Source organism: Liolophura sinensis, chromosome 1 (genome assembly GCF_032854445.1).
Source record: "Liolophura sinensis isolate JHLJ2023 chromosome 1, CUHK_Ljap_v2, whole genome shotgun sequence".
Lineage (NCBI taxonomy): Eukaryota > Metazoa > Mollusca > Polyplacophora > Chitonida > Chitonidae > Liolophura > Liolophura sinensis.
Window position 1 is genome coordinate 76,421,263 of NC_088295.1, and position 8,188 is coordinate 76,429,450.

Consider the following 8,188-nt stretch of genomic DNA (forward strand, 5'->3'; position numbering starts at 1 on the left):
CAAAGACAAAGGTATGTAAGAAATTATACAAATAAGAAATAAAGCCGGTAACACACAAGAGAGATGCGGTCATCAGTTTTCAATGATGCCGGGCAGACAATGAATATTCCAGGCATGAATTCCATATCAAAGTTCAAATTCGTAGTCCGTGAATGAGTTCCATGTCAAATAACAATTAAACAATGTATGTCAGTCGCGCTTTGATTGCAACTGTTCATAAACGCATCATGCAAATGTAATTAGCATGGCTACTTTTAGGGCCCCTAGCCCCAGGTTAAGCGGTATTAGATACAGTTTGAAAATGACGAGAGTTATAGACCCTAGCCGATCAGATTGTGATTCAAAAGTAACGGACGATTACGTCTTTCCTGTTAATATGTAAAGATCTCATACTACAAGAGGTGCCATCTATGATGTTACACATGACATACAAGATAGACGGTTACACTGGGCAACCAGCGCCATCTATATTGTTAAAAACGATGTACGTGATAGATATGTACATAGGGATAACAGCGCCGTCTATGTGGTTGATCACAATGCAAATCGCCGGAGATTCTGAACGCTCTGTCCATACCTGCCAACGAGAGTGTTATACTCACTGTAAAATTTGAGAATCTTAGAATGAAGGCGTTTGATGCTGTATCCTTGACAAACTAGTTTTTAAACTAGCAACTTGTGACGCAGTATAAAGTCATCACAATTAACACAAGATCTGACAAATGCTACAAGGCGAGATATGTATACGCCATAGGCAGGACCCTTTGGTATATTGCTATCTAAATAAGGAAAAATTTACAATATCAAAATTGAAATTATCCCTTTTGTCGTAAAGGCGGCGTGAAAGGAGACCTTGTTCGTCTTTGTACAGATATAGATCCAAATAAGATCCTTTAAATCCAGTGAAGGCGGATAGATTTCCTTCACCGCTTCAGCAATATGGGGATTATTTAACGCCAGTAGATCATCAATATACCGCTTGGTATATGAAAAGGATCGAGCTTTAAAGATATGACTCTTAAGTAATTTCTGCATATAGTCGTATTTATATGAAAACAGGTATAGGTCTGCCAAAAGAGGCGCACAATTGGTACCCATTGGAATACCTATGCACTGTTGATAAATGGTATCTCTGAATTTCACATAGATGTTATTAGTGAGAAATTCAAGTAATTCAATAAATAATGTAACATTCCATGAGTGGTAACCTTTATAAAGAGTAGAACTAAAGAAAGCCTTATTGCTTCTGGCGTTAATGTAACCGTGACTTGTTTTAGTAAATACCGAGACAATTAACGACGATATTCTTTCAATAAGATCTTTGTGAGGGATCGTAGTATAGAGAGTAGAGAAATCCCATGTGGATACGTCTTTGTACGGTATATGCATATGAGCATCGAGTTCTTTTGTAAGGCGTTTGAAGTTGTTAAGAATCCACATGCAGTTGACACCTGAATTTTTTGTTATGGCACAACAATACTTATTCCAAAATGACTTTACTTCTTGTAACGCACTCGTAAGTAGGGTTGACAAGAGTTTGGTGGTACAGCTTCTTGAACCTGCAATAAATCGAGCCTTGTATGGGGATTTATGCATTTTAGGAATCCAGTAAAGTTGTGGTATTTCTGTGTGACGGGTAGGTATATTTATGCGCCTTTCTTTAAGAAAGGTTTTGTGTTTGTTAAATAGTTCCTCCAGAGTACATGTAGTAGCAGAATACGTGGATGTCGTTGTAGATGCACATAGCTCTTGAACAAGAATTTGATAATAATAATTCTTGCAAATAAAGATGACATTATTAGGAGCCTTGTCTGCTACAGTGATGACAAATTTACTGTGAAGGTCAGCGAGTGTGTCTTGCACAGTGGGATCCTTCAGAACCTGTTTAACTTTAGGCAGAGCATCAATGTCTAGACGGTGTATAGTTAAACTAACTTTCTTTTTGACAATCTCAAGCCAATCGAAAGTACCGAAGAATCCACTTTCTCCCGTTTTGACCATTTTTTAACATACTCCTCAAGTGCCGAGATGATATATTTTTTGTTTGATCGAATGTTGACATTTCTCTTTTCTCTATACTTAGGACCCCTCACAAAAAGTTTCCTTAGATCATGATTCTTAATAATATTAAGGTCACCAGTCAGGACATGTTTACATTTGTGGTAGGTAAAAACTGAGGATTCACAATCACAGTTATAGCCGCCAGAAGTATACATCGCCAAATAGAACTCCTTGAAAATTTGGGAAGCGATAGGCTTTGTATACTCATAGGATATGCAAGGTGGCTCTTGGATATTAAAATAATTAGGCACAGCACTACGAACATCAGGTTCATAAAAGATGCTTGGTAGGTTAATTAAATCAAGGCCACTGCCTAAATACTTTATTTTCAGAAAGAGTCGATCGTGTTGAGTTTCAATTGTAGTTACAGGGCGATACAATCGAAAATAGGATATGTCTTGACACAGACGTACAAGGTGAAGTGGAACATTAAAATTGTATATGTTATTGGATACGTTTTGAACTACCTCTTTTAGCAAGTTCAATGGCAGTGCATGTAATAATGTGCGTAGAGCATGCGTGCTATTGGTGTCATACAACAATCCTACTAAATAGATTACTGTAACGTGTTTGTGAATCATGTTTCTGTTGAACTTCCTCCTACCATGACTGCGAGGTCTACGTTTATGGTATTTGAATAAATTTGTTACGATGGAGTCATATGGTTGGCTAGATGTTACATTGCCGATTCCCATAACGTTATCATTCAACCCATATGGGAAGACTGAACCAATCTCTAGCATCCAGAAAAGCTCACGGTCACGGATTTTACGTTCAAATTCGACATCTGTCTCATTTGCTGATGGATAAACCGATTCTATTATTTGAATGCTGAAATGGTCCCAGTCATGGTCGGAGGCAGAGAAATGCTTGCCTATTAGCAATTGTTTCTTGCGCACGGACTTACGGTGCCCGTAGATGTAGTTTCTGGGTGGTTTTCCCAACATACTGCTGACCACACTTCTTGTATGTTACCAAGTAAATACAACTGGACGCAATACAACTTAAGTTAACGTAGGAATTAACAGAATATCATTTACCAGTCGTGAGGAAATAAAAGTGGCGGATGTATCAAATGATGGACATGTAAGACAAATGGTATGTCCACATTTGGAAATAGTTAAATGTTTGCTTTGGGAATTCAATGTCAAACAATCGTTCAGTTGGATAGGACACGGTTTGGTGGAAATACTAAGTTTAATGCTCTCAAATATATCCGGTATTTGGATGGAAATGGGTCTTAGTGCAAACGAATCATTTATTGACTCGCCCTGGGAACATGCACCACTATTCCCAGCGTTAGTCCTATACATACTGTTGTAGTTCATAGTTATTGGTATAATTGTGCAGAGGCCTCGCCAGCAGAATCGGGGCATGCACAGGTTATAAATATACACCTATGACCTGATTACACCATGGATTTCAGACGACAATAATAGAAACGGCATTAAAGATCTATCTGTCGGTCATAACGAGGAGGCATAAGGAGTGGCGGTTTCGTCATGTTTACAACAGAGCAGGTGGAAAGGCAACAGAAATATCCAAGAGCGACGGCTGTCTGCCACCAGCTTCTTCCTGAACGGCAAGGGAAGACCCCAGACAGGCATACGTGTCTGCACATCAAAGTGGAATATTAGAATCCGGTATATGTACTCTTGGTCTCTTTTTCTTCCTGAAAATTGAAATGTTCATTCGCCAGATCCAATTAGCCAATTTTATGCCAGTCCTTTACTATGTAAAGTAAGGTCAGGATTGGCACCGCCTATTGCGCCGGTGTATATCGGGACATTTATCCATGTATCACTGGCTCTTACATTCAAACCACACATAGTCAGTTGAGTTTGCGATGTGCTTCATATAAAATCTTACCAGATGTGATAAATACCAGTCCATTGAGACAGCTTTAGGGATCAGGCGCCATTTGCCAGACACAAATGATTGGTTTGCGTGAGAGATGGCGGGTGGGAAAGCTGTGGAAACACGGTCTCTCTGTGCCCATGTGTGGTTGGGGTGGGTGGGGTGGCATAAGGTGTGCTTCTGTACTAAACGGTACTAAACCGGGTTCTCATATAAATATTACACAGTATTTTCCTACAAATAAACGCATCTGCAACAGGTACGCTCACGACCCGCGGTACACCTGTACATTGTTCGCATGGACAGTGATGTGATGTTTACAAAGTAAAACTGATTTAGTCCAGTCCTTATTCATCACCCTCCAAGTTAGTCACGTGTTCGGCAAGTTTATCAAGTTTACGGTTTAATTATCATAAAAGGAAGTACAATATGGCGTAAAACCAGACGGCAGTGTGATAGTTGCCAAATGTCAGGCGGGCATTCCATGTAAAATTCGATGTCTTTTCAGTTCACCTCAGTTGTGAATTTATTATATCTGTTCATGTAAGTGCTTTAATAAAAAAAAAACAGATAACTGCGTACCTCCTTTCATGCATATTATGACGTCCTAATTTAATGACATCCCAATTTGATCATGGCCGAAATAGATCACGACTTGAGATTATCAAGTCTTTCACAGGTTATTCAAGTTTAAAGTTGATCACGTTTCTCATTGATCTCGTTCGGAGATTCTCACGACACAATTTTATAGCATCCCATGTTGATCACGTTCCTGTCTGACCACATCAAAAATGGATCTTCTGACGTATATGTCGACTTAAGGATATTAAGTCAGAATTTATCAATGTTTATCATCAATGTCAAGCCGTTTGTCTATTCCATTTAATCAAGATTTAACATGCGAAAATGAGAAATTCTGTCGAGTTTTGGGGTAAATGTACTTGCATGTGCTTGTATGTGTGCAAGGTCTTTAGAGAGACCTTATTATTGATTGTCTTTCTATTACTACCCCTTTATTGTTATTATTTCAACGCTTTGTTGAAATGATACCAACAGTTTTTAGCAATACATCTCATTGCTTGATTTAATCAAAAGCTTACACTGCGATTTGAGAGTTGTATACAGTTAGAGTTAGTAGATATCCATCATCGGGTTTTAATTGTTTAATGATCGGACACCAAACCAATATTTCAGTAAGCAATTTGTGGCACTATAGCACCAATCTATTGTCCTAACGTCAAAAAGTAAAGTGCAGTGTATGGTTGTGAAACATCTGTAAACACCACAAATAAACTATATGATCATCTATGATTCCATGGATCTGTAATTTCATCAAAAAATCTGTGTAGCCTTATACATGTAGTGTAGATACCCGCAGGTAGAGAATTGAGATCATTTGTATGTGAAAACAACTTTCTTTGTACTTGACAGAGAGCGCAATAAAATGTGCACAAACACAAACCATAGAGCTTCACAGAATAGCACATATTTGCTAAATCTGTTCTATAACCAAACACACCATATACCAGCGTCTTGCGTGGATATACAGCCCGATATTTTGTCGAGATGATCAATATTTTCACGAGGTATGAAGACGAGCATTGCACGTGTCTTCTTGGCTTCGTAGACATACAGAAAACGGCTTACAGGAGAATGCCACAATTCGGTGACGGTAGTTTATCCAAGGCGGATCAACCATAGGCCTATATTTTTTTGAATTGTGATAATACTGTATTCCTATTAGGATATACATATAGTTTGACCAGCATTTTTAGTTTATTGTATGTTATGTTTAATGGTTTTTCTTCTAATTGTAATTTTATATCCTTGTCGACAGACACCAACTTTTTCAACCACTGAAATATGATATAGTACGTGGTAAACAACGATATTGTTTTTCCTCTTTCAGTAACAATTGGCAGTAATCTGAATAACCATTGAATTGTTGCATACAGTTCTCCCACAAGCCTCTACTATTTAAGTAGCTACATGAACTGTTAGAATAAAACCTTTACTGTGGTAAACTGATAAGAGTTCGGGTTTCACCTTTTACGTGTAGCCTGTAGGCAACCACATCAGTGCGATCGATGTTCTGTTTTTCTCTGTTGTAATCTTTTATAGTTTACAACGAACTAAGAATTAGCGCCTTTGCACGTTTCCAGATTTATTCACATAAACTGTACACAAACTGTGCGTTTCATAACATACTTGAGAACTCTTTTATATAAATTAAGTTCCATAACCTTTTTCCCTAAAAAATTTAAAGCAGTAAATTTGCTAATAATTCAGATTTTAAGCGGAAGGCAACACAGGTAAAGGATGAATACTGAAAAAGCCCTTTGGCTAGGAATGAATGGCTGCTTCTTTAAGGTGAGTTATGACTACTACTTTCACAAATGCCTGACAATTAAGTTATTTACTATACCAAGGTAACCCATGGCAGAAAGCGCTTGCACCATATAGTAGTCTGCTTCACCAACCCGCTGTGTACAAAACAAGGCTGCAGGAAGCTAATTACGTGATGAGGTCTGTTACCTGACTTAGTGTAAGACAGAGGCGATTGACGACATTATTAGCTTATTTTATTGCTGCATTGTACTCTGATTGCAGATTGTAACGGTAATTTATGGTGCCGCCAACAGGGACCGTACGGTCGTTATGTCAGCGTGGAAAGTCAACAGGGGCAAAAATACAGACTTTGACTTTATACATCACTTCCGACTGGAAATTTAATAGACGCTCTCCTGGAAATCTTCCGAGATGAACTCTGTGGTTCGTGTGAAAATGTCTTCACCTGGCCAGAGGAATTTGATCAAGATTGGGGGCGATCAGCGTATCACGTGTGATCAGCGTATCACTTGTGATACAGCTCTATTGGTAGGGTTTACAAAAGGATGAAGGCCTTGGAATAGCGTTACTGATCACCCACTATTTACGTTGTGAAGGGTTTTCGTACGTCTATATTAGAAAGAGAAGCTTGAGATAATATAAAGCAAGATTTTTAGGGATCAAAAGATGTTTCCCTTACTTGGACTACTGAAGCACACTCATTCTTCTCGGGCATTTTGCGTACCCATAAACACACATTTCCATGGTTGTTTCTTCGGTGTATGAAGTAACATCTCTGTACTTGTGACAATATGTGAGGTTTGGAGAGATGTAATCATTGAGAACAAGTTGTAGTGAGGATGGAAATCCTTTTCTTATGTTTAAAAACGTGATTCACACTACGCGATGTTTTCCATTATTACAGAAAACTGAAAAAGTCTCAGAAATTGTATACAAAAAATCATTACTTTAACTAGGATTAAAATTAGATTTTGTTTATTTACAACAGTATTCTAATATAACAAAACAATTCAAATAAGGTGAACGTCACAGTTGTTAATTGTATTTAAAATGAATCAATATTCTTAGGCAGGCAAGGAATCAATTAGCATTGAGACAAGTACTCCTCTTTGCATGCATGTAAATGAATTTGAACAAGGACAATGGGTAGAGGCAATGCAGAGAAAATGTCGTCACTTTGGTGGCTTTGATCTGCAGTCGTTACAATCCTATTCCGCTTAAATCAATTTGAAATATCTAGATAACCTGATACGTAGTCAGTAAATTACTATGGTCTAGTCCCTCATTGACCCCAACTAACAGCCTTGTGGCATTTGGAGCCCTTAGTTGTTGCGCCCAGTTGGCTGATTCTCTATTAACTCAGATCTAAGATACAGGTTGAGTGATTAAGTTAATTAAAGCTACCCAGACATTACTGGTGACCCTTTGAAATGTCTGACATCAAACTGCTTGAGGTAGTGCTAAGCGTACACCCAGCGATATATATTGGAAATGGATTGTTCGATACACGCTTGCAGAGCTTCCGGCATCTGAGAGTCAATTTAACACATCGTGCAGTGGATAGCATTGATGTGCAAAACTGTGACCCTAGGAGTTAATTTTTAACCTGGAACGAGTGGGACAATTGAAGACCTACACGTCAAATGCTCAGTACTTAAATGATATTCATTGGAGATTTTCACTTTCCAGATAATAACTCGCAAAATCTATACACCATCCAGAATTTTGGCGAATGCCCAAGTTCCTGTATGACCATCTTTTGTTAAGCCTGGTAGGTCTGTAGGTCAAAGGTCATCTCGCATTGCAGGGCCGATTTGTTATCGTCGGGTTGCAAGAGAACGAAGATGGGTGTATACGGTCGCCGAAGAGAAATCAATGTGCCAGAACGAAGACTTGTCGTACAAACCTAAAATCAATATAG